The sequence below is a fragment of the Tenrec ecaudatus genome, chromosome 3, assembly GCF_050624435.1.
Source record: "Tenrec ecaudatus isolate mTenEca1 chromosome 3, mTenEca1.hap1, whole genome shotgun sequence".
Taxonomy (NCBI): Eukaryota; Metazoa; Chordata; class Mammalia; order Afrosoricida; family Tenrecidae; genus Tenrec; species Tenrec ecaudatus.
This window is the reverse complement of record NC_134532.1, coordinates 206470718-206491640: the sequence shown is the minus strand read 5'-3', so window position 1 is coordinate 206491640 and position 20923 is coordinate 206470718. Positions and strand designations below refer to the sequence as shown.

At 44.2% G+C, this 20923-nt stretch overlaps 1 long non-coding RNA gene across 4 annotated transcripts in view; it reads right to left on the bottom strand.

The window, feature by feature from the left end:
- LOC142442967 (uncharacterized) overlaps positions 1-20923 on the bottom strand; it is a 63427-nt gene that overhangs the window by 18005 nt on the left and 24499 nt on the right. The window contains exons 1-2 of one of the 4 annotated variants that reach the window (XR_012783491.1): positions 15765-16047; positions 1882-1980 (exon numbers count right to left, since the gene is read on the bottom strand). The exons of 1 other annotated variant lie outside the window; for it this stretch is intronic. This is a non-coding gene — a long non-coding RNA (uncharacterized LOC142442967). Of the gene's footprint in view, positions 1-1881; positions 1981-14863; positions 15085-15764; positions 16048-20923 lie in introns of those variants that run through there. 2 more of the 4 variants (XR_012783492.1, XR_012783493.1) reach the window with 2 other exon arrangements.

Below are 20923 nucleotides of genomic sequence, written 5' to 3'. Positions count from 1 at the left end.
AATATACTTATGTTAAAATTTCACAATTTAAAAAAAGTCTATTGTGTTGTTTTCTTCCCAATCATTTTATTAGGACATAATCCAGCCATCACACCATGCAATAGTTCTGCATATCAAGAAGTGTTGTACAATCGCTACAACAATCAGTTTCAAAACATTTTCTTCCTTCTTGTATTCCTTGATATTAGCTCCCCATTAGTCCTTCCCACCTCCCCTGCTGTCCACCCTCTCCCCTCCACTGGAACCCTTGATCTGGTTGTACCCATAGAAACATCCTGGGATTCAATTATCTTAAAACATAGTCAAATATATAACAGAGAATTAAGAAGCCTACCAACACTAACAAAATAGAAGAGATAAACCCCAGTTTGAAAAATAAAGAAAACAAAATATTAAAAGCCAGATCAAGTTCACAGTGTCAAAAGTCAACAAAACTACTGTATTTTAGAGATGCTTACTGATAAGCTTATTGATAGAGCTCTAGAGGAAAAGGAAAAGGCCCAAGAAGGCAATACGGTTTGGAAACCAAGAAAAGGCGCAAATATTAGCATGCAATATAAAATGCAACACTTGTAACATACAGTATATCTAAATGACACAATGGAGGAGCAGAGGGAAGGTGGTATTATAGACCCAGTATATGAAAGAAAAAGCACATTTTTTCAGTGGTAATTTCTGAATTTTATATCACATTTATTCATAAACATTCCATTAATTATAGGATGCTCTTAAAAAACATTTTGGCTGATTCCAGAAACCCAAGTGGAAGGTGAATTTTGAGAATGACGAGTTCAACGAATGTATAAGGGTGCTTTGCTCAATTGATGTATGTATGGATTGTGATAAGAGTTGTATGAGCCCCAATAAAAAGATTTATTAATAAAAAAACATTTTGAACAATTGTGAAATCAGCATACATCTAAAAATCAATGATGTGTCATAGACTAATTGACAATATTTTTTCATTTGGTAAAACAAAAACTAATGGTGTAATAAACCACTGATGTATATATTTGATCAAAGTAATTATGGTACTCTGTAAAAATGTCCCCAATAAATCTTGATGAAATGGCTAGTCACTAGTTTGCATAAGTGGAAATTGCAGACAGAAAGTAAATGAACTATCACCAGAGGGAGTTTCCAAGAACGTTATCAAAAAGACTGTCTGACTGCATAAAGGCTCAGACTAGATCAGCTCAAACTCTCCTAGAGTTTTACGTAGTGATTCCTCTCCACTCAGAGACAAACTCAATCCACCAACTACTGTTGAGTTAATTCTGACTCGAAGACGAAATCCCGATGGGAGCACACAGCCTCATCTTCCTCCTTAGGGAACCACAGGCAGCCTCATCTTTCTCTGGAGGAACCGATTTGACCGCACCTAACAGCTCGGCAGCAGGTTTGCTACGTGAACTCAACGGAATGACGCAATATGCAATACAATATGCAGTCAAAACCAAGCTTCACGTTCTGTTTTGATTTCGTGTACACAGAATTAGTATAATTCTTAATATGACTGAACTATGGAACTGTATGACAGGAGAATTACATGCCAATAAAACAATTTAAAGCTAGTTAAATTTTTATCATAATTTTGGGCAACAAATTTGAATTAAAATTATCAAGTAACCAACTAAGGTTTAAGTTTGGGGATTATTACAGCAGAAGATCTTGAAATGAGGACCATAAGCTCGTCATTCTGAATAGAATATTAAGTCTAGACCAGAAGCCCCCAAATTTATGTGATTAACCCTGCACAGATCAAACCGATTTGATCATGTTGCTTTTTCAACGTGTTTTGGAGGTAAGAAATGAGACTCAGCTGTGGCAGAATGAAGGTTGGTGATAAGACTGGGTTACAGACAACAATTACAGACGTACTCAGTAAGAATGGTCCAGTGTCCCCAAACACAGGAGTTCAGTAGTAATGGCAAGCTTTCCAACATCATCGGGTCCAGTGAAGTGATGCGGAGGTGCCACCTGAAACATACTAGGTCTATGATGAAGTTCCCAGGAACTCAGCTACTCTAAGTGGTCAGATCGAAGAACAAATAGGACAAAAGTCTCAATGTGCTACAGCGTATTAGAGACTTGTGGTCTCCAAAAGGTCGGGAGAGAACAACAAAATATACTGATAGAAATAAAGAGTATCAATGCCTCTCTAATTTCTAGGGCTAGTAATAAAACTCTTGCATTTAAAATTTTAAACAATTTCTCAAAAGCAAAGATCATTAAATGCAGAGGTAAATGCTTTACCTTTTCAGCACAGAATCACTGAAAGCACAATTGGAATTGTTAAAGTCAGGGTTGTTACTGTTAACCAAATGACTGGCATAGAGTGGATTCTGTGTGGGTTTCTGAGACTGACTCTACAGGAGCGAAAGCCTCGGCTTTCTCCTGCAAGTGGCTGGTGGGTTTGAACCACCCGGTTTATGGTCACCCTCTCATAGCTACTAAGCAAACAGGCCTCACTCAGAATTTGTTAGTCGGCCTCCCCTCTTTTTAAAAAATTATTTAAAAATCATTTTATTAGGGGCTCATACAACAATTATCACAATCCATGCACACATCAATTGTGTAAAGCACATTTGCACTTTAATTGCCCTCATCATTCTCAAACTATTTGCTCTCCAATTAAGCCCCTGGCATCAGGTCCTCGTTTTTCCCCCTCTCTCCCCACTCCCGCCTCCCTCATGAAACCTTGCTAATTTATAAATTATTATTTTGTCATATCTTGCCCTGTCCAAAGTCTCCCTTCACCCACTTTTCTGTTGTCCATCCCCCAGGGAGGAGGTTACATGTAGATCCTTGTAATAGGTTCCCCCTTTCCAACCCACTCTCCCTCTACCCTCCCAGTATCGCCACTCACACCCCTGGTCCTGAGGGGATCATCCGCCATGGATTCCCTATGTTTCCAGTTCCCAACTGTACCAGTGTACATCCTCTGGTCTAGCCAAACTTACAAGGTAGGATTCGGATCATAATAGTGGGGGAGGGGAGAAGCATTTAGGAACTAGAGGAAAGTTCTATTTTTCATTGTTGCTACATTGCACCCTGACTGGCTCATCACCTCCCCAAGACCCTTCTGAAGAAGAGGAGAGAGTGGAACAACATATTCCAAAAATTGAAGGAAAACAATGCAAACCCAAGAATACTCTACCCAGCCAAATTATCGATCAAGATAGATAGAGAAGTAAGAGTCTTTCCAGACAAGGAAAAACTCAAAGAATACGTTAGAAGAAACCCAGCCCTACAAAGATCCTTGTCGACCCAGTATGGGCAGAAGAACAACACTCACCAAGCATAAATAAGAGACCACCACATAGAACCACCTCACCCAGAGGGCAAAAAAGAGAAAACAGACCTCAAGATAGCATTGACTTAAATATAGAAAGACTTGAAAGGCTGCTGAGGTAAGCTTTAAAAAAAAATGCACAAGGGGAATAGGGAAAAAGCTACGGTATACAAACATTTCTGGGGTGAGGACCAGGTAATATGACAGGGACCAGACCAAATACAGGGATACACATGGTAGACAAGTAAAAAGGAGGTAGGGAAAGGGGGGGGGGAAGAAAAGGGTAGCAGGGGCACAGGGCACTAACCCACCCAAGGGGAGGGTACTGTTTATATCTCCACAGGGAAAGAGCGACCAGACTTCAACCCAGTGCTCCAAGATGTGAATGCAACATGTCGGCTTGGAGTAGGGAACCAGTGGAGAGGTCTGAGGGGCCGGCCCCAATCCCAACTACTACGTGGGCACCTGGTTCTCCCCTCAGAAGAATTTATTTCAAAAGACGGCCCCGCTATGAGACATGATGCCCCTCATTGACCCATATCCCTATAGGGGACAACACCAGAGACATAGTGTGGGAATTGCACCCATTCTGATCCTGCCACATCGAGGCAAAACATTTAGGGGGTACAACTGAACAGCAAGGGAATGCTGAAGGTGAACTTTGGGGCCAGGGCTTGGTGCCCCAACAGACTGGACTGGAAAACACTCCTAACGGCCAACAAACAATCCTTGAACTAACTACACGCTTCTCTTTCTTGTGTGTTTTTTTGGTCATTGGTTTGTTGTTGTTTTGTTGTATATTGTTGCTTGGTTTTTCTCTGTCTTGTTTTGTGCATGTTATCTCCGCAGGTTTGTCTAAATAAGATAAGCTGGATGAACAATGTAGAGAAAACAATGGGACCTACAGTTCCAGGGGGACATGGGAGAGGGGAAGGTGGGGGGAAAGGTAGTGGTGGTTAACAAACCCAGGGACAAGGGAACAACAAGGGATTCAAATCGGTGGTGAGAAGGGTGTGGGAGTCCTGGTTGGGCATGATCAAGGGTAATGTAACCAAGAGGAATTGCTGAAACCCTGGTGGGGACTGAACAGGATAGTGGGACAGGAGGAAAGTCAAAGGAAATAGAGGAAAGAACTGGGAGGCAAATGGCATTATAGAGGTCTAGATAAAGACATGTACATATGCAAATATATTTCTATATGAGGATGGGGAAATTAGATCGATGTGTATATATTTATAGGTTTAGCATTAAGGTTGCAGAAGGACATTGGGCCTCCACTCAAGTACTCCCTCAATGCAAGAATACTTTCTTCTATTAAACTGGCATTCTATGATGTTCACCTTCCTAACATAACCACTGAAGACAAAGAGGGTGAACAATCAAATGTGGTAAAGAAAGCTGATGGTACCCAGCTATCAAGAGAGATAGCATCTGGGGTCACCATCTGGCTCAGAAGCAACACAGCCCACATGGAAGAAGCACACCAGCCTGTGTGATCATGAGGTGGCCAAAGGATCAGTTATCAGGCATCAAAAAAACAAAAAACCATATCGTTGTGTGCTCACCTCCATGATATGACCGCTGAAGACAAATGGGTGCATAAGCAAATGTGGTGAAGAAAGCTGATGGTTCCCAGCTATCAAAAGATATAGCGTCTTGGGTTTTAAAGGCTTGAAGGTAAACAAGCAGCCATCTAGCTCTGAAGCAACAAAGTCCACATGGAAGAAGCGCACCAGCCTGTGCAATCACAAGGTGTCAAAGGGATCAGAGATAGGCATCAGAACAACCACCAAAAAAATCTTACCACAGTGAATGAGAGGGGGAGTGCAGAGTGGAGACCCAAAGCCCACTTGTAGGCCACTGCCTCCCCTCTTACTCAACTTGTCCAATGACAAAGAAAACTGGTCAGGATTTAATTAGGATTACATTGAATTATTACCTCATTTTTGGCAGAATGATACTTTTACAATATGGAGTCTTCCAATCTAGAAATATGGCATCTTAATGTCTTTGGGGCACCTTCTTATGCTAAATACAATTGTACATCTTTTCCAAAGATGGTATCTTGTTCATACTTAATCCTACTACACAGCGTTGGTACTATTATAATATTTCTTTAATCAAGACTTCCACTTCTTACTGGCTTATAGAAATACAATTGATACATGTATGCTGATTTAGTACATAGCAATACTGCTGAAATGTCTTCATAGATCTCTGTGGTTTCTCTACATATGAAAATGTATCCTTTATAGATAATGGTAGCTTTGATTTTTGTTGTCCTACACACACACAATTTCCAATCCTTACCGCTTTGGGTTTTTCCCTTGTTCTTTTCTTATTGCATTGGTTAGGCCTTACAATATGATATGAAATAATTGATGGTAAAAGCTATTCTTGTACTCGGTGGTAAACCATTTAAAGTTTCAAAGCTGATGTATAATGCTTGTTGTATACCTTTCAAATGAACTCCCCGCTGCCCTGATTAATACCTGCCCGTATGATGCTATACCTGTGGTCTATAAATCAGATGGTGCCCAGCTATCAGAAAGAACAGCATACGGGGCCTTAAAGGCTTGTCTTAAAGCAAGCATCCATCTAAGTGAGGTGTTAGCTAAGTCCACAAAGAGGGAGCACATCAATCCGTGTCATCTAAGGTTTGTGAATAATAAAATCCAAGATCAGAAGAGGGAAATGTATTAGAGTTTAAGTTAAATGTATTAGTGTGCCTAGTTGCAGAAGGCTATGAAAATCCACTTAGAGTCCCTATAGGAATTGAGTCTCTATTAAATTCCTTCAGACCAGTGATTAGGGAGGTGCAAAGTCTTGCTCTCAAACAAAGTGCAGTGGAGAGTGGATGACTGCAAGATAGTTAAGCAAGATTTTGCCATATTGTCATGCTTTACCTTTTGACTCATATTTAATTTGTTCTAGTTTCTATGATCTTCTGCTTTGCTTTGGATTGTGGATTTCTGTGGTTTGATTTGTCACTGTTGAGGGGTTTTGGTCTGGTTTTCTTTATATGAAATTCAGGATAAAATTCAGGGCAGACTAAAAATTCCTTAGGGTTATGGCAGGGAGGTTGAGCTACAGTGGCAGGATAACAGAATTGCCCCAATGGCAGTTAGTTGAGAGTCAGAATAATGGGTTCAACAATGAAGAAAATGTTCTAAAACTGATGACTACACAACTCTTTTAAGTATATTTAAACCACTTAATTGTGTGATACATTAAATACATGTCAAAACAACTTTAAAAAATGAAGTCCACCTATTAGACAAAGATTGTTTCTTGGAGTTTTTGTTTGCTGCCAAGACCTAGTGATATACTTCCAAAAAGATCAGAGTCAAAAAAATCTTCTGGGGGGGGGGGTTCCCCTGTGTCACATGGGATTGTTATGAGTCAGAATCAGTTCAATGGCACTGAACATCAATACCATAGAGAGTTTAAAAACAAAACACATAACTGGCTGTCCAGGGTTTTTTTCTTCACCAAAGTCTACTGAAATAATCACACTTTCTTTCTTAAGTCTCTTAAGCTGGTAACTTACCCCAACAATGTGGTAAAAAAAAAAAACCCTAATATTATCATGAGTTGTGCTATGTTTGTTGGATTTCATTTCCTATTCTTTTTCTTTTTAAAATCATTTTATTAGGGGCTCATACAACTCATCACAATCCATACATACATACATGCATACATTGTGTCAAGCACATTTGTACATTTGTTGCCATCATCATTCTCAAAACATTTGCTTTCTACTTGAACCCTGGATATCAGCTCATTTCCCCCCTCCCTCCCTGCTCTCCCACCCTCATGAACCCTTGATAATTAAAAAATTATTATTTTGTCATATCTTACACTCTCCAACGTCTCCCTTCACCCACTTTTCTGTTGTCCATCCCCCAGGGAGGAGGTTACATGTAGATCTTTGTAATCCGTTCCCCATTTCTACCCCACTCTCCGGTATCACCACTCTTACCACTGGGTCCTGAAGGGGTCATCCAACCTGGTTTCCCTGTGTTTCCAGTTCCTATCTGTACCAGTGTACATCCTCTTGTCTAGCCAGACTTCTAAGGTAGAATTGGGATCATGATAGTGGGGAGAGAGGAAGGATTTAGGAACTAGAGGAAAGTTGTATGTTTCATCATTGCTACACTGTTTCCCTTAGATTTTTTTCATCTATGTTCACCAAGGAGACAAGCCTGTCAGTTTCTCTGTACTTGTAAATTTTTTACGTCAATGTTATGCTCATGACATGTAGGAATGTTATCACTTTTTACATTCTCCTATATAAAATAAAGACAACATGAGCAGTAGAACGCTTCGACTATTAAGTAAACTAACTTATAGAGCAAATGGGACTGACATTTTAAATTATTGAACACATGTATTTGTGGATGTATGTATGGATTGTGGTAAGAGTTCTATGAGCCCCCAATAAAACGACTTTAAAAAGGAAAAAAATGAATACATTTAACTATCATACACAATCCAAGCATATTCTATTGATTACTAGCTTTAGTTTTTGAAAGCTTATCTACATGAATTTGTTCATTTTATGCTTTATTGATCTAATTTCTGCAGCACAGCGGCGATGCTCCTTTTTGCTGTGTTGTTGTTGCTGTTAGGTGTCACGGTGCTGGTTCTGACTCACAGCCACTCCGAGCACAACAGAAGAGAACACAGTCCGCCGCCCTGCACCATTCTCACCATGGTTGCCACGGCTGCATCCACGTGGCAGTCACTGTGCCAATCCCTTTCCTTGAGGGTCTAATTTTCCACAGACCCTCTATTTTACCAAGCTTGCTATTGGTCTCCAGGGACTGCTCCTTCCTGACAACCAGCCCAGAGGACATAACAAGTATCCCCATCCTGGCTGCTCATGAACATTTTGGCTGTTCTTCTTGTAATCCCTGGTGGTTGAGGGGGTGACGATTTGGGTTGTTAACCTCAAGGTCATCAGTTTGACCCCACCACCTGTTCTAAGGGAGAAAGGGTTTCCCGAGGGTTTTCTATGCCCGTAAAGATTTACAGCCTGTAGGGCCAGTGGATTATTTAATAAGGCTCTTCTAGCCGAATTCCTACCAACCAACCTTTTTCTTGCATGGCTCTGGGTAAGAAGGGGGGGGGGGAGTCGGGATAACACAGATACGATTCACCTGTGAGCAGTAAATGCTCACAGGATATACTGTGGTTGCCATCCTGCTGTGTATAAAACGAGCTGAGAAGCAGGAGGGGGTATCTCCCCACCAGCGAGAGGCCCAGTGGAGCACATCCTCGGATCCAGCACCTGATTCTTAAATCTGTTTCACTAGGTTCCACAGCCCTGGGGAAAGGAGGGTCCTCCAGGCAGAAGTCTGAATGCTGATTTGGGACTTTCCAGCACCCACAGGACAGGAGCCACATTTGCTTTCCCATGTGAGTTTGGAGTGGTCACTGCAGGGCCTTGCAGAAGCCTGGAATGTAAGGGGGTATTCACAGAAGAGAAGGTGGTGGTTGATGTCAGAAGTGATGGAGTGGTACAGCACTTTGGAAAGGTGAGATATTTGGGATAATATTTAACCTACACCTTCTTAGGCCCAAACCACACCAATAAACAAGCCCACTGCCACCGAGTTGATGCCAACTCACAGCAACTCCTGTGTTAATGTTAATGAAGGAAATTGCTATTTCAGAGCCTCAAAACACCCACAAGGGCAGTTCTACACTGTCCAACAGGAATGCTCTAATAGGAATAGACTTGATGGTAATGAATCTGTACTTCTGGAATAAACATGAAAACTATGCCCTAGATTTTCCTTTTGGGATTAACACCTGTAAAATAAGACAAAACGATCCAAAAGTTTTACCCTTCCTTCCTATACAAACTCCTAATTTTTATTATTGCTCGGTTCCTACTAGACTCTACGCTTTTTTATGTTTGCAAGCACACCTACATTTTTTAATTCACTGTATGACTATTCAGTGTACTATCTAACACATCTAGGATACCTTCCTTCCTGTCTAAAGTGCTCCCTCTTTCGTGAGGGTCTCGTGCTAAAAAACACCTTTCCTAAATTCTTGCCCACAGTCTTCCTGCTGTTCTCCCGCTCTCCTTGTTTGCACCTGCCCTCCTCTCCTGTTTGCTAACTGGGTACTTCTCGCCTCGTAAATCAGATTGAGAAGTCATCCACTCTGTCTTATTTCCTCAATTGGTCAAGCTTGAAGTGTTTATCCATCAGCTATTTATTATGGAAAACTCACTCAAAAATTCACTAAACAAACAAACAAAACCACTGCTATTGAGGGACCCTATAAGATTGCATAAACTGCCCCGTAACGTCTACAGGGCTGTAACAGTTAAGGACGCCGACTGTCACTTGCTCTAAGGTGCAACCGTTGAACTCTCCTGATCTGGAGGAAAGAAGAATGAAAACTTATTACTCCAGCAGACTAATTGATCGTACAAACATAGACTCCACAACCTGAGCAGAAAAGAACCAGATGGTACCCAGCTATACCCACAAACTACTCAGAAAAGGATATTAGACAGATAGTCATGGATAGCATGAAAGAAAAATGTGAAACAAAATTCACAATCATAGAAGAGAAGAGGCTTCTACTCGAGTACTCCCTCAATGGAAGAAAACTTTGCTCTAATAACCTGGCATTCCATAATGCTCAGCTTCCCCACTCCATCACTGAAGACAAAATGGGTACATAAGCAAATGTGGTAAAGAAAACTGATGGTGCCTGGCTATCAAAAGATATAGCAACTGGGGTCTTAAAGGTTTGGAGGTAAACAAGCGGCCATTTGGTTGAGAAGCTACAAACCCACATGGAAGCACACCACCCTGTGTGATCATGAGGTGTCAACAGGATCAGGTAAATAGGATCACATATCAGGAAGACACAGAACAAAAAATCTTATCATTTGAATAAGAGTGAGGATGCAGTGGAGACCGAAACCCCATCTGTAGACAAAGACAACTGGACATTCTCTTACAGCAGGGTCACAATGAAGAGACAAGCCAGTCAGGGTGCAGTAAAGCACCGACAACATACAACTTTCCTTTGGTTTTTTAATGCTTCTTCCCCAACCCCCCACCCGCACTATCATAACCCCAATTTTACCTTACAAATCTGGCTAGATCAGAGCATGTACACGAGTACAGACAAGAGCTGGAAACAAAGTAAATCCATTACAGATAAACCCCTCAGGACCAATCAGGAGAGTAGTGATACTAGGAGGGGAAGAAGGTATAGGGAGAAAGGGGGACCTGATCACAATAATCTACATATAACCCCCTCCCAGGGGGACAGCCAACAGAAAAGCGGGTGAAGGGAGACATCAGCCAGTTTAAGACATGAAAAAATAATAATTTATAAATTATAAAGGGTTTGGGCGGGAGGGAGGGAACGTGAGGGAGGGAGGGGAAAAATGAGGAGCTGATACCAAGGGCTCAAGTACAAAGAAAATGTTTTGAGAACAATGATGGTAACAAATGTACACATGTGCTTGACACAATGGAGATATGTATGGATTGTGGTAAGAGTTATACGAGCTCCCAATAAAATGATTAAAAAAGAGAGAGAGACCAGGCTTAATGGTCAGGAAGACACGGATGAGACACATGTTCCCCCTCCCCCCAGCACTACCTCAGAATATGGCCCTTAGTAACCTTTCAGGCCTGTTATTAAAATGATTCCTGTGACAAAACAATCAACTGTTTAAGGTAAAACATGCAACATTTTACCCAAGAACAAAGTTCAGAGGGGTAGGAAACACGGGGAGAAAGCAGAGCGAGCGTCGGGACACTGAGGGGAATTCACTGGATGACTTGAAACATGATGGGACTGAAGACTGGAAAATGTATGAATTGCTGGTGATCTCCTCTGTACACCTTCACCAAATTCACAAATACACCTTATGACTAAGTGTCTGCAGCAATTCAGTAGAATATGCTACAAGTTTCTATTAGGCTCAGCTGATTGTGTTGTTTAATCCTTCTACCTATATTGATTTTCTATTTGTGTTACAAATAATGAGTTAAGTGTTAAAACCTTAACTACACTTAAATTTATATCTAATACTCTTAATCCTGTCCATTTTTGTTCTTTGCACTTGGAACATATATACATTTAGTTTATTGTTTTGTCTCCTCTGTGGTATTATTATAGCTCTTGATGGTATGAATTGCCCCTCTCTTTATCCCTCCTGGTACTTACTAGCCCTTGTCCTGAAGTCCACTGTGACTAATGCTAAATCAACCAAACTAGCTTTCTTAGGGGTTCTTTTGTAATACATGTTCCCCAATTCTTTTGACTTTAGCCTATCTATACCGTTACATAAAATTTCCTATGGGTAGCAAACCACTGAACTTTCATTTTTACGTAGGTTGATGTTTTGCTTTATAATTGCAGTGTTTGGACAACTCACAATCTAATTACAGATTTGGTTGGGCTTACACTTAGTCCATCTTTTATATGTTCCTTTCTCCTCTTTGTTCTTTTATATGAAATAGAATTCATATGAAAATGAATTATTTAGTGTTCTACTTTATTACCACTAACAGGGTAAGTACTCAGCTTGTAACGGAAAAGTTGGTCTGAACCAACCACGAGGCACCTTGAAGCCTCTTCTTTTTCTTCAAGCCTTGAGTTGCAATATTGAAGATTCTATGGGAAAAATATGGAATAATGCTGGAAGCATCAAAAGAAGATGGAAAGAATACATATTATTTTTTTCGTCATACCAAAGTATTGGTCAACATGCAAGCATTTCACGAGGTAGCACATGATTAAGGACCAACAGGACTGAAAGAAGCCAAGCTGCACTGATGCATTAGCAAGAAGCAAGACTCTGGGAACCGATGGAGAACCAATTAACATGTTTCAACAAGCTGTTGAAGCACTGAAACCACTCGCTCGCCGATGGTTAAGAAATCTGGAATTTATCGACCTGGCCAGGTGACTGGAATAGATCCATATTTGTACCCATTTGAAGGAAAAGTGACCCAAAAGAATGCAGAAATTGTAGCACAGTATATCAGCAACATCACATGCAAATACAATTTTGCTAAAGATCATCCAACAACAACAACGAAGACTGAGGGTTTGCAATCTCCTTGTAGGAGAGGGCTGTTGCCAATTAAGGGAAACTAGATAGAGAACAAGAGATAACAGAATATCAATTTTGTGCTCGCCCTTCTGGCAAATTCAGAAATTAAAAACTTCTACTCAGATTTCATTAAAAATAATGTGCCACTCTTCAACTACAAAGGTGGCATTCCTTTATTACCTTAATTCAGTTTTCTTTTTGTGCGTGGCAGCAGTGTGCTGATCTGGGTCTATTTACATCCTCTGCTCTAGACTGTTTTGAAGAAGCACTTTTGAAAGCATTTCTTAGGCATGTGCTCTGATGAAGGTTTGTGAATTTATGACCCTGGTGCTCTACCTACCATCCGTTACACACTGATTCAATCACCTGCGCCCAAAGGAAGACATCTCCTTTACACAAACAAACTCCACTCCACACACAGAAGAGAGGGCTGTGATGGTTTTATAAGTGAAAGACTGGGTTTACCAATGAGGAAGCAAAAGTTACATAACCCAGGTCAACCTTGCTTTGCTGCACCTCCAGAATTGTGCTACGGTACAACAATCGAAGCCCAAGACTGGCAGTCAGATAAGTCGGAGGGATATGGGGGATACTCGCAAAGATGCACAGCCAGCCAATCAGGGAGGTGGGCACACATACAGCTAGCCACGGAAAGTACCACGGTAACCAGAAATGGCAACCTTCATTTTACAGGTAAAGAAGCTGAGAAACAGAGAAGTAAAAATGTTTAAAAATTGACAAGGTTTCAAATACAAGTAATGCAGCTCCAGAGCCTCCATTCTTAATGGCTGAACAATCCTACTCAAATAAAGGATTTGGAGAAAGAGAAGTCAAAGTCTAGACTGAGTTATTATCAATGTACTGTCATCAAGTGGGACTGTCTGTAGTTGTCATGAGTTGACAGGAGCCATGACAGTGGAGTGCTGCCGGCACTGTCCCTTTTGGTAGCCACGTGGCTCAAGTAGCTTCTACACACCTGAAATGTGGCATGTCAGAACTGGCTTCGTGGGTCACCAGATAAACAGCTAACCACCAGGTCAACAGTTTAAACTCACCTGCAGTTCCCTGGGAGAAAGATGGGGCTTTCTGCTCATTTAAACTAATTAGACAACGTACATTTTTATGTCAGTCGCACCATCAAATGCTCCCGGAATCAGCTAGGTGTTGGTAACAAATATGAGACCTCTGGACAAAGACTGGCTGTGGGAAGCAAATAGTTTTAGAGTAGGGTGGGGAGGTCCTCACATATACAATACCCTAACAACAGAACTGTTTTGTTACTTCATCAGAAATGTAATGTGGAGACTGCTCATTAGACATACTCAATCTAAAGCTCACTGCCATCAAGTCGATGCTGATTCAGCGACTTTCTGTGAGTTTACCGGAGTAGAAAGTCCAGTCTTTCTCCCTCAGAGCTGCTGGTGGTTTCGAACTGCCAACTAGGTGGATCACAGCCCTAAGGCAAAACCGATACACCACCAGGGCTCCCTACTAGAAATACAGTCCTAACTAAATGTGCAGTGTCTTCCAACTGGACTGAGTACTCGAGCAGAGAAAGCAGAAAGATACCTCTTTTTTCCCACAAACTCAAGTAATTTTTTCACTTCCCCAAAATTTGACTGTTTTCTTCATATATATATAAGAATATATGATACTTGGCGCATCTAAGTGAGCTAAAAAGATGAGGGGAGGGAAGAAAATCGCAGTATTCCAAAATGTGGAAACTGACCACGGGCATCCTCAAATCATTCCAACTACAAGTTTCAGGAGCCAGGGTGACAAGGCTGCCCTCCACCCGAGGGTTCTAAGGGAATGGATTCAAGCTTTTTCACAGATTTCCCGGGGAAGGTCGTTATGTGAGCAACAAACGAGCCCGATGTGCATTCAAGAGGTACTGCGAACACAGTACGTCTTTAAATTTTTGAAGGTTTTAAAAAAGATTTCTACTTGAAAGAATCACGTTTGAGCATTGAAGCAATTTCCCAAAGTTTTCTTAACGAGAGATCAAAATACACTTCCTAAGGTGAACGCCAGCCTATTGCTCAACCTCACCGAAATGCCCTCCACTGGCAGCCCGCCAGCCCAAGGGACCGGTCCCCTACGGAGTCCGCTACGCCCATTTCTGCTCTAAAGTTGTACCCCTGCGCCCTACTACAATCTCCCTTCTCTAGGAAAAATAAGGAAGACCGCGGGGCGCTGCCTGAACACCCCTGAGAAGGGTGGGGACAGGGGACGCCAGGTGGCACGGAGTGGGGCTAGATAAGGTGAATGCTGTCCCAGGGCACTAAGGGGACAACCCCAACACCAAACGCCCAGGTTCAGGTGCAAGTTGAGCCAGAGGCGGCCACAAGCATCCCCTCCCCACCCAGAGCTGACCTTCCGGCCTCTTCCCCAACTCTGCCCCCCACCCCAGACACACAGCCCCGCGTCACCGGTACCAGCCCCTCCGCACCCACAGAGCCAACCTGCCCGGATGGGGAACAGCTCCAAGCCTGAGCCTCACTCCAGCAAACAGCGACCGATGGCCAGGTGGGGGAGTCCCCGCAGCCCCGCGCGCCCCCAAGTTTTCACCGCCCCGAGTCAGGCCTGCCAAGTCGGGGCGATGGACTGCAAGGCGCCAGGGCACCCTTGTCGAGAGGGCGCGGGGGTGTGCGCGCACCTTCTCCATCACGGGACCCGCTAGCAATAGTCCACGCACCCGCGGGAGCGTTGCCCTGGCGACGCCCCTCCCATTTCTGCTCCGACTGCCGAAGAAGGAAAAACTTCAAATCCCAACAGTCTGCGCTCCAGCGGCTCCTTCTTAAAGGGGGTACACACCGCGCCGCCGCCGCTGCGCTAGAGAGGGCAGAGCGGGGCGCCCCCGCCCCCGGCGACGACCCAGTCCGCCGCCTGTCCACCCCCGACCTTGACGGGTCTCCGAGCCTCCCCGGCCCGGCACCCCAGCTGCCACAGGGGGTGTGTGTGCGTCCAGAGGGGTGCAGAGAGGCAACCCGCCTTCGTCCCTCCGGCGCCCCGAGCCGCCTAGCCGCTTCCTCCCTTCTGACAGCGGGCGGCGGGCGGCCCGGAGCGCCCAGGAGTTTCGGGGAGAGCGCGGGCGGGCGCGGCGGGCGGGTTCCGGGGGCGCGGCGAGCGGGTCCCGACTAACAGTCCCCGGGCAGCCCGGGCGCCGAGGGGGCGGCGGAGCGCTGCCGGCCGGGCGGGCAGCCCAGACAAAAGACAGGCAGCGCCGGGCCGCCCTCCCGGTCGCGCCGCTCCCACCGCGCTCCCCATCGAACTGACCCAAACCGGGGAGCCAACTCAGCCCCTCAGCCCAAACTCCTCGGGCAGCGCCGCCGCGCCGCGCCCGGCCCGGGCCGTCTCGCTTACCTACACAGTGCATGAGGCGGTGGCGCCAGGAGTCGAGTTCCCGCCGGAATCCTCTCCTCTCCGCCGCGCACCGAGGGCTCCGGCACTGAGCGGAGGCGGCGGCCATTCTCTCTCTCCGCGAGTCCATCTGCGTCCCGCCACGCGCCCTCATTTACATACGGGCGGCGGCGCGGGCACGAGGCAGGGGCGCGAGCCCCGGAGCGTGCGCCCCCCGAGGGGGCTGAGTGGCTCGTGCCACCACTACCTTCTTTCTGCCCTCTCCTCCTCCTCCCACCGCTCCCTCCGGGAGAGCCGGGGAGCGGGCCAAAGAAAGAGGAAGCCACCTGCCGCTTCCACTGACCCCCCACCTCCCCATCCACTCCCCTCTCCGCCTCCCCCCGGAGTTTACTCCAGCCATACCGCTCCCGCCGCCCGCGAAAACCCTGAGCGGGAGCGAGAGGGCCAAATCACCAACAGCCACCGGCGCGCTAATGGAGCGGGCAAAGATTGCAAACGCCTCTTTGCAAAGGGACGCTGAACGCCCGGGACTTCATTTCCCGGCCTGCCTTTCCCCGGAGTCCCGTAGCGGAGCTCGCTGCCACGGCGCGATGCATGCCGGGCCTAGTAGTCCAGGAGGGACGGGCTCGCACGAATCTTGGTTTTCCTTGTCCCAGGACTGCGCGCTGCTGGTGTGACTGCAGTTGAGCCGCCTCACTTTTCTGAGGCTCTGACAGGAAAGCACACTGGCAGCCTCAAGAATTGCGCATTCCTTATCCGTTCAAATTCTGTATTTGAAGTGATGGAGACTTTTCGAAAACACGATGGCCCCGTCACTCTGAAAGGAAACGTGTGAACCCAAAGTTCTGACCTAGAGTTCCCACAGCTATCAGAGAAGGTCAACTAGCAAGGATTGGGGGAAATGCAGGACTTTTCCTGCAGGAAATATTCATGCGGGAACTCGGGTGTAGCTAGGTGAAAACTCCTAAAGGGAAACTTTTTGTATTTCGCAAAATGTGAAGCGCTGGAGGGCAGTGACCCAATGAGACTTCGCTCTCTTGATAACTTGCACCTTCAGGGCCCTAGTGCAGGGCCTGCCTGGCTCCGGATTTAGCACTCAACAAGCATATGGCCTGTGCTAGAGAAAACCTTTTGATGGAAAATAAACTCCAATTCTGTTTTGGGGTGAAGCACCAGAGCAATGTGTGTATTTGTATATAGGTTCAAGGGGCAGAATTGAAGCCTTACAAAGTTAGCTGAGAAGTACTGTGAACTACTGGAATTTTAAACACATGTCTGTGAGAAATGGGTTCTAATTCCTTCTGGAAGCTCCTATGAATTCAACACTCAATTCTACCCACTCGTCGTGGTTTATCCTCCTCATTGCCTTTGTCTAGACTGAAGATGTAGTATCGCAACTTCCAAGCTAGAGAAATGAAGTTGGGCATAACATAATCAGCTTCTTTAGGATGGTCCTAATTAGAGAAACAAGTGAAATCACTTGTTGTGAAGGAAGGTTGTCTAGTGATTATCTGCAAGTAGCACCGATGCTGTAATTACCAAGATGATTGATCTTTATCATTTTCCTCATCACTTTAAAAACAATGTTATATTACTTAAGATTGGCTAAATTATGGTGAAGAAAAGCCACCCCAGATCTCAGCAGCTTCAGCCAACAAACTGTTATAAATTCCTTTCTACTTAGTTTTCATGTATGAGAAGTAGGGGAGAGTGGGAGTTTGCTCTATATCATTCTCAGCAAGGACTCTGATGATTTGAGCAGGCTCCTCTTTCTGGAATTTTCCTCATTGCAAGATAAGCAAAGGAAGATGATGAACAGAAATATTTCTGAAAGTAATAAAAGTCACTTCTCACGTTTCATTGACAAACACAACTTTATGGAATGCCTTGCTTGGGCAGAGCAATGCGAAAAGAATTAAACAGCTGAGCTCAAAGTAGGGAGCTGGACTCACCAGCACTTCCTGACAGAAAAGTCTTGGTGATCTATTCCCATAAAAGTTAGGGCCTTGATAACCCCATGAGGCTGCTCTATTCTGCCAGATATAATCACGATGAGCTGGCATTGACTTGAAAGCCCTCTAAACATGGATCTTTTCAGTCACCGCAATGCATGGGAAAGGCAGGCAATGGAAAGGAGGAGGAAGAGTGGCAGGGGTAAGGGGAGGGGGAGGAGGAGGAGGAGGAGGGAGAATGCCTTTGAATTGCTGTGTTGACAACTTACATTAAATATACCATGGATGAATGAACAAATCAGCCTTAGAAGAAATATAATCAAAATGCTCCCAAGGGTGCTTGCTTTGGGCAGCAGCAGCAGAGACCAATCCTTAGAAAAGGATTTATTTAGTAAAGCAGAGGGTCAAGGAAAACCCTCATTGAGATGAACGGAAAGAACAGATCTGAGGGGCTCAAATCGATCAAGAGTGTGAGGATGGTCAGGATCGGGCAATGCTATATTCTGTTGCCCATAAAGTTGCCATGAGTTGCAGCCCACTCAAGAGGCAGGAAAGTACAATCTTTATTTTCCCATCAGGAAGACGACTACAGTTTTTAAATTAACACAGAATATGGCCATTGTTCTTTTACTCACTAAGGTATAGTCTACTCCTAATCTATACAATATATTCACTACTATGACAAGGAGAAATCCCAAAGTTCTGGTTGGCAATCACATCGATGTCAAAGTCCAGCATCTCTGAATGACACATGGAAATGTCTGCGTTAGAAGTGACTTGCTACACACTCTACTCAAACTTGCTCCCCTCAAGGCCATTGTGCCTCATTGCAACCATCAAGGGCAGAGTAGTCTTTTTAAGACTCAGTCTTCACAGGACAGCCTCACCTTTCTCCCATGGAGCAACTGGTAGGTTTAAACCACCCACCTCATGGTTAGCAGCACCACAAGGGCTCCTTCTGTAGTCATAGAGACCTGAAAAGACAAGGTATTCGTCTTCCTCCCTTATGGGAGCACACACATGGCTGATACATAGTGCTGGAACACGGACAGACAGCTATGGTAACCAGTCCTACGCAGCAAGGGGATAAATGGATAGCACAACAGTTTTATCAGCTATTTTGTAAATATGGCATACATTGTCAGCTCTCCAGCCTCTGATACCAGCTTACCCACCCACCAGGAACCCCAAAGGCACAAGCAGATATTTCACTCTTTGTAACAATTTCAGTATACTAGTCAGAATGTGTTAGGTTCTGCTGCAGGAACGAGAATTTTAAATCTTCATGGTTTGAAGCATCTTTTTTATCTATCCTCCTCCATGTCCTCCAAGGATCAGCCTCGGGGAACCGCTCCATGTCCATGTAGGATCCATGCTTCTGAAGCAGCTGGCCCTGCTGGGCAACTCTCCCTGTCACCATGACAGGACAAAGAAGATGCTGAATCACATTCTACCTCTTTGCAGGCTTCTGCCAAAGTGACATACTTCACTGGATCGAGAAAATCATATGACTTAAGAACATGTTAAGGACATGATTCTGTGGGATGGTAATTTGTGCTCAGCACAGTTGGACAGTTCTGCTGGCTTTGACTGGGCTCACTCCCCTGTTTGTGGCCAGCCGCCTGCCAGCGAGGAAGCTCTGCTCCGAAGGGTTAGCTTGGACCCAGAGCAGTTGGGCCACATGTCCCTCATCCTCCAGAGGCCAGCCCAGGCTTGCTGACAGTGTTTCCAGAACGGAAGGAGAGTAAGCCCTAGGACACACACTTTTCAAGGTCCTGTTTGGGCGGCAAAGGCAATGCAGGGAAGTCTTCCTCTTACTGGAGGAGCTGCAAGTCACATTGCAAAGGACGTGGATCAAGAGAAGGAAACCATTGCTCCCACTTTTTGCATCTACCACAGATGGGGGAGTGCAAAGGTTACTTCCATAATCCTTAAGGAAGGACAGCCAGAGACCCTGATGAAGCAAAGTAGTGGCTATCACAGCTCTAGAATTTTTGCGAGAAGCAGAAGATCAAAGTCCAAAATGATGAAATCCATGAGTAAAATTAACTTTGAAACTCAATTTTATTTGAAAGAACAAAGAAGTTCCCATGGCAGTAGATAGATGGGCATTCCAGAAAGGGGTCCTTGTCTCCCATGTCCTGAGTTTGACTCCTGTTGCTGGGGTAACAGGAAAGGCTGACCCAAGTGGTCTCTTATCATTCCAAGGCTAGTTAGGGTTAATTTACATAGTGGCAATTTGTCCGACAAATGTAATTGTTCTTTAAGTGTCAGCTTTTACTGTGTTTGCTACTGTCCTATTGGCCACAGCAAACCACATGGCCAAGTCAAAAAAATCCAGAGGACACTAACAGATAACATGGAGACAAGAACGTGTGATCCAATTGGGGGTCATTACTATAATCAAGTCACCATGAGTATACAGCCTAGGTAACTACTATCCACTTTCAACTGGTAAGCACATCTAGAGAGATCCCTCATACAGTACAAGTATCGATAGCTGGGGACATTAGTCATTTAGATATTGCTGTCTTTGCTTTTGCTTTCCAAACTTGGGCCCATTTAAGGAAAATTTTATATAAAAATACAAATAACGTAGAATTGTTTGAAATACTCATTTCCACAGCTATTGTTAGTTGCCTTTGAGTTCATTCTGACTTACGGTAACTTTATATAAAATAGAATGAATGCATCTTCAGGATCATTGGTATGTTTTAGTTATTACTACAGCTATTGTGTCTTCCATCTTAAGAGACTTCCAGCAGTAGACATAAGGTTATGATTAGAGGTGTGTTTGAGCTGCTAAATAATAGAATATTATATAAGGTTGGAGGTGTGTTTGTGTTTTTGTGTGTATTTCTGTTTGAGCTGCTAACCCAAAATACTGATTAAAAAATCAAAGACTGCAGCCTTCATTACGGATTGCAAATGAATGTAAAGAAAAGCAAAAGTCAAAAAAAAAAAAGAAAAGCAAAAGTCTCACAACTGCACACAGACAATGTCTTGATATATGAAGAAAGGGCCGATCTTGTCAATCTCATTTTGCTTGCACCATCAAACAATGCTCATGGACACAGCAGTCAATAAATTAGAGGATATATCTTATTTGGCAAATTTGCTGCCCAACACCTTCCTCTGCAAAAGGTTGAAGAACAAGAATGTCACTTTGAAGACTAAGGTGCATCTGACAAAGCCATGGTATTTTCACTC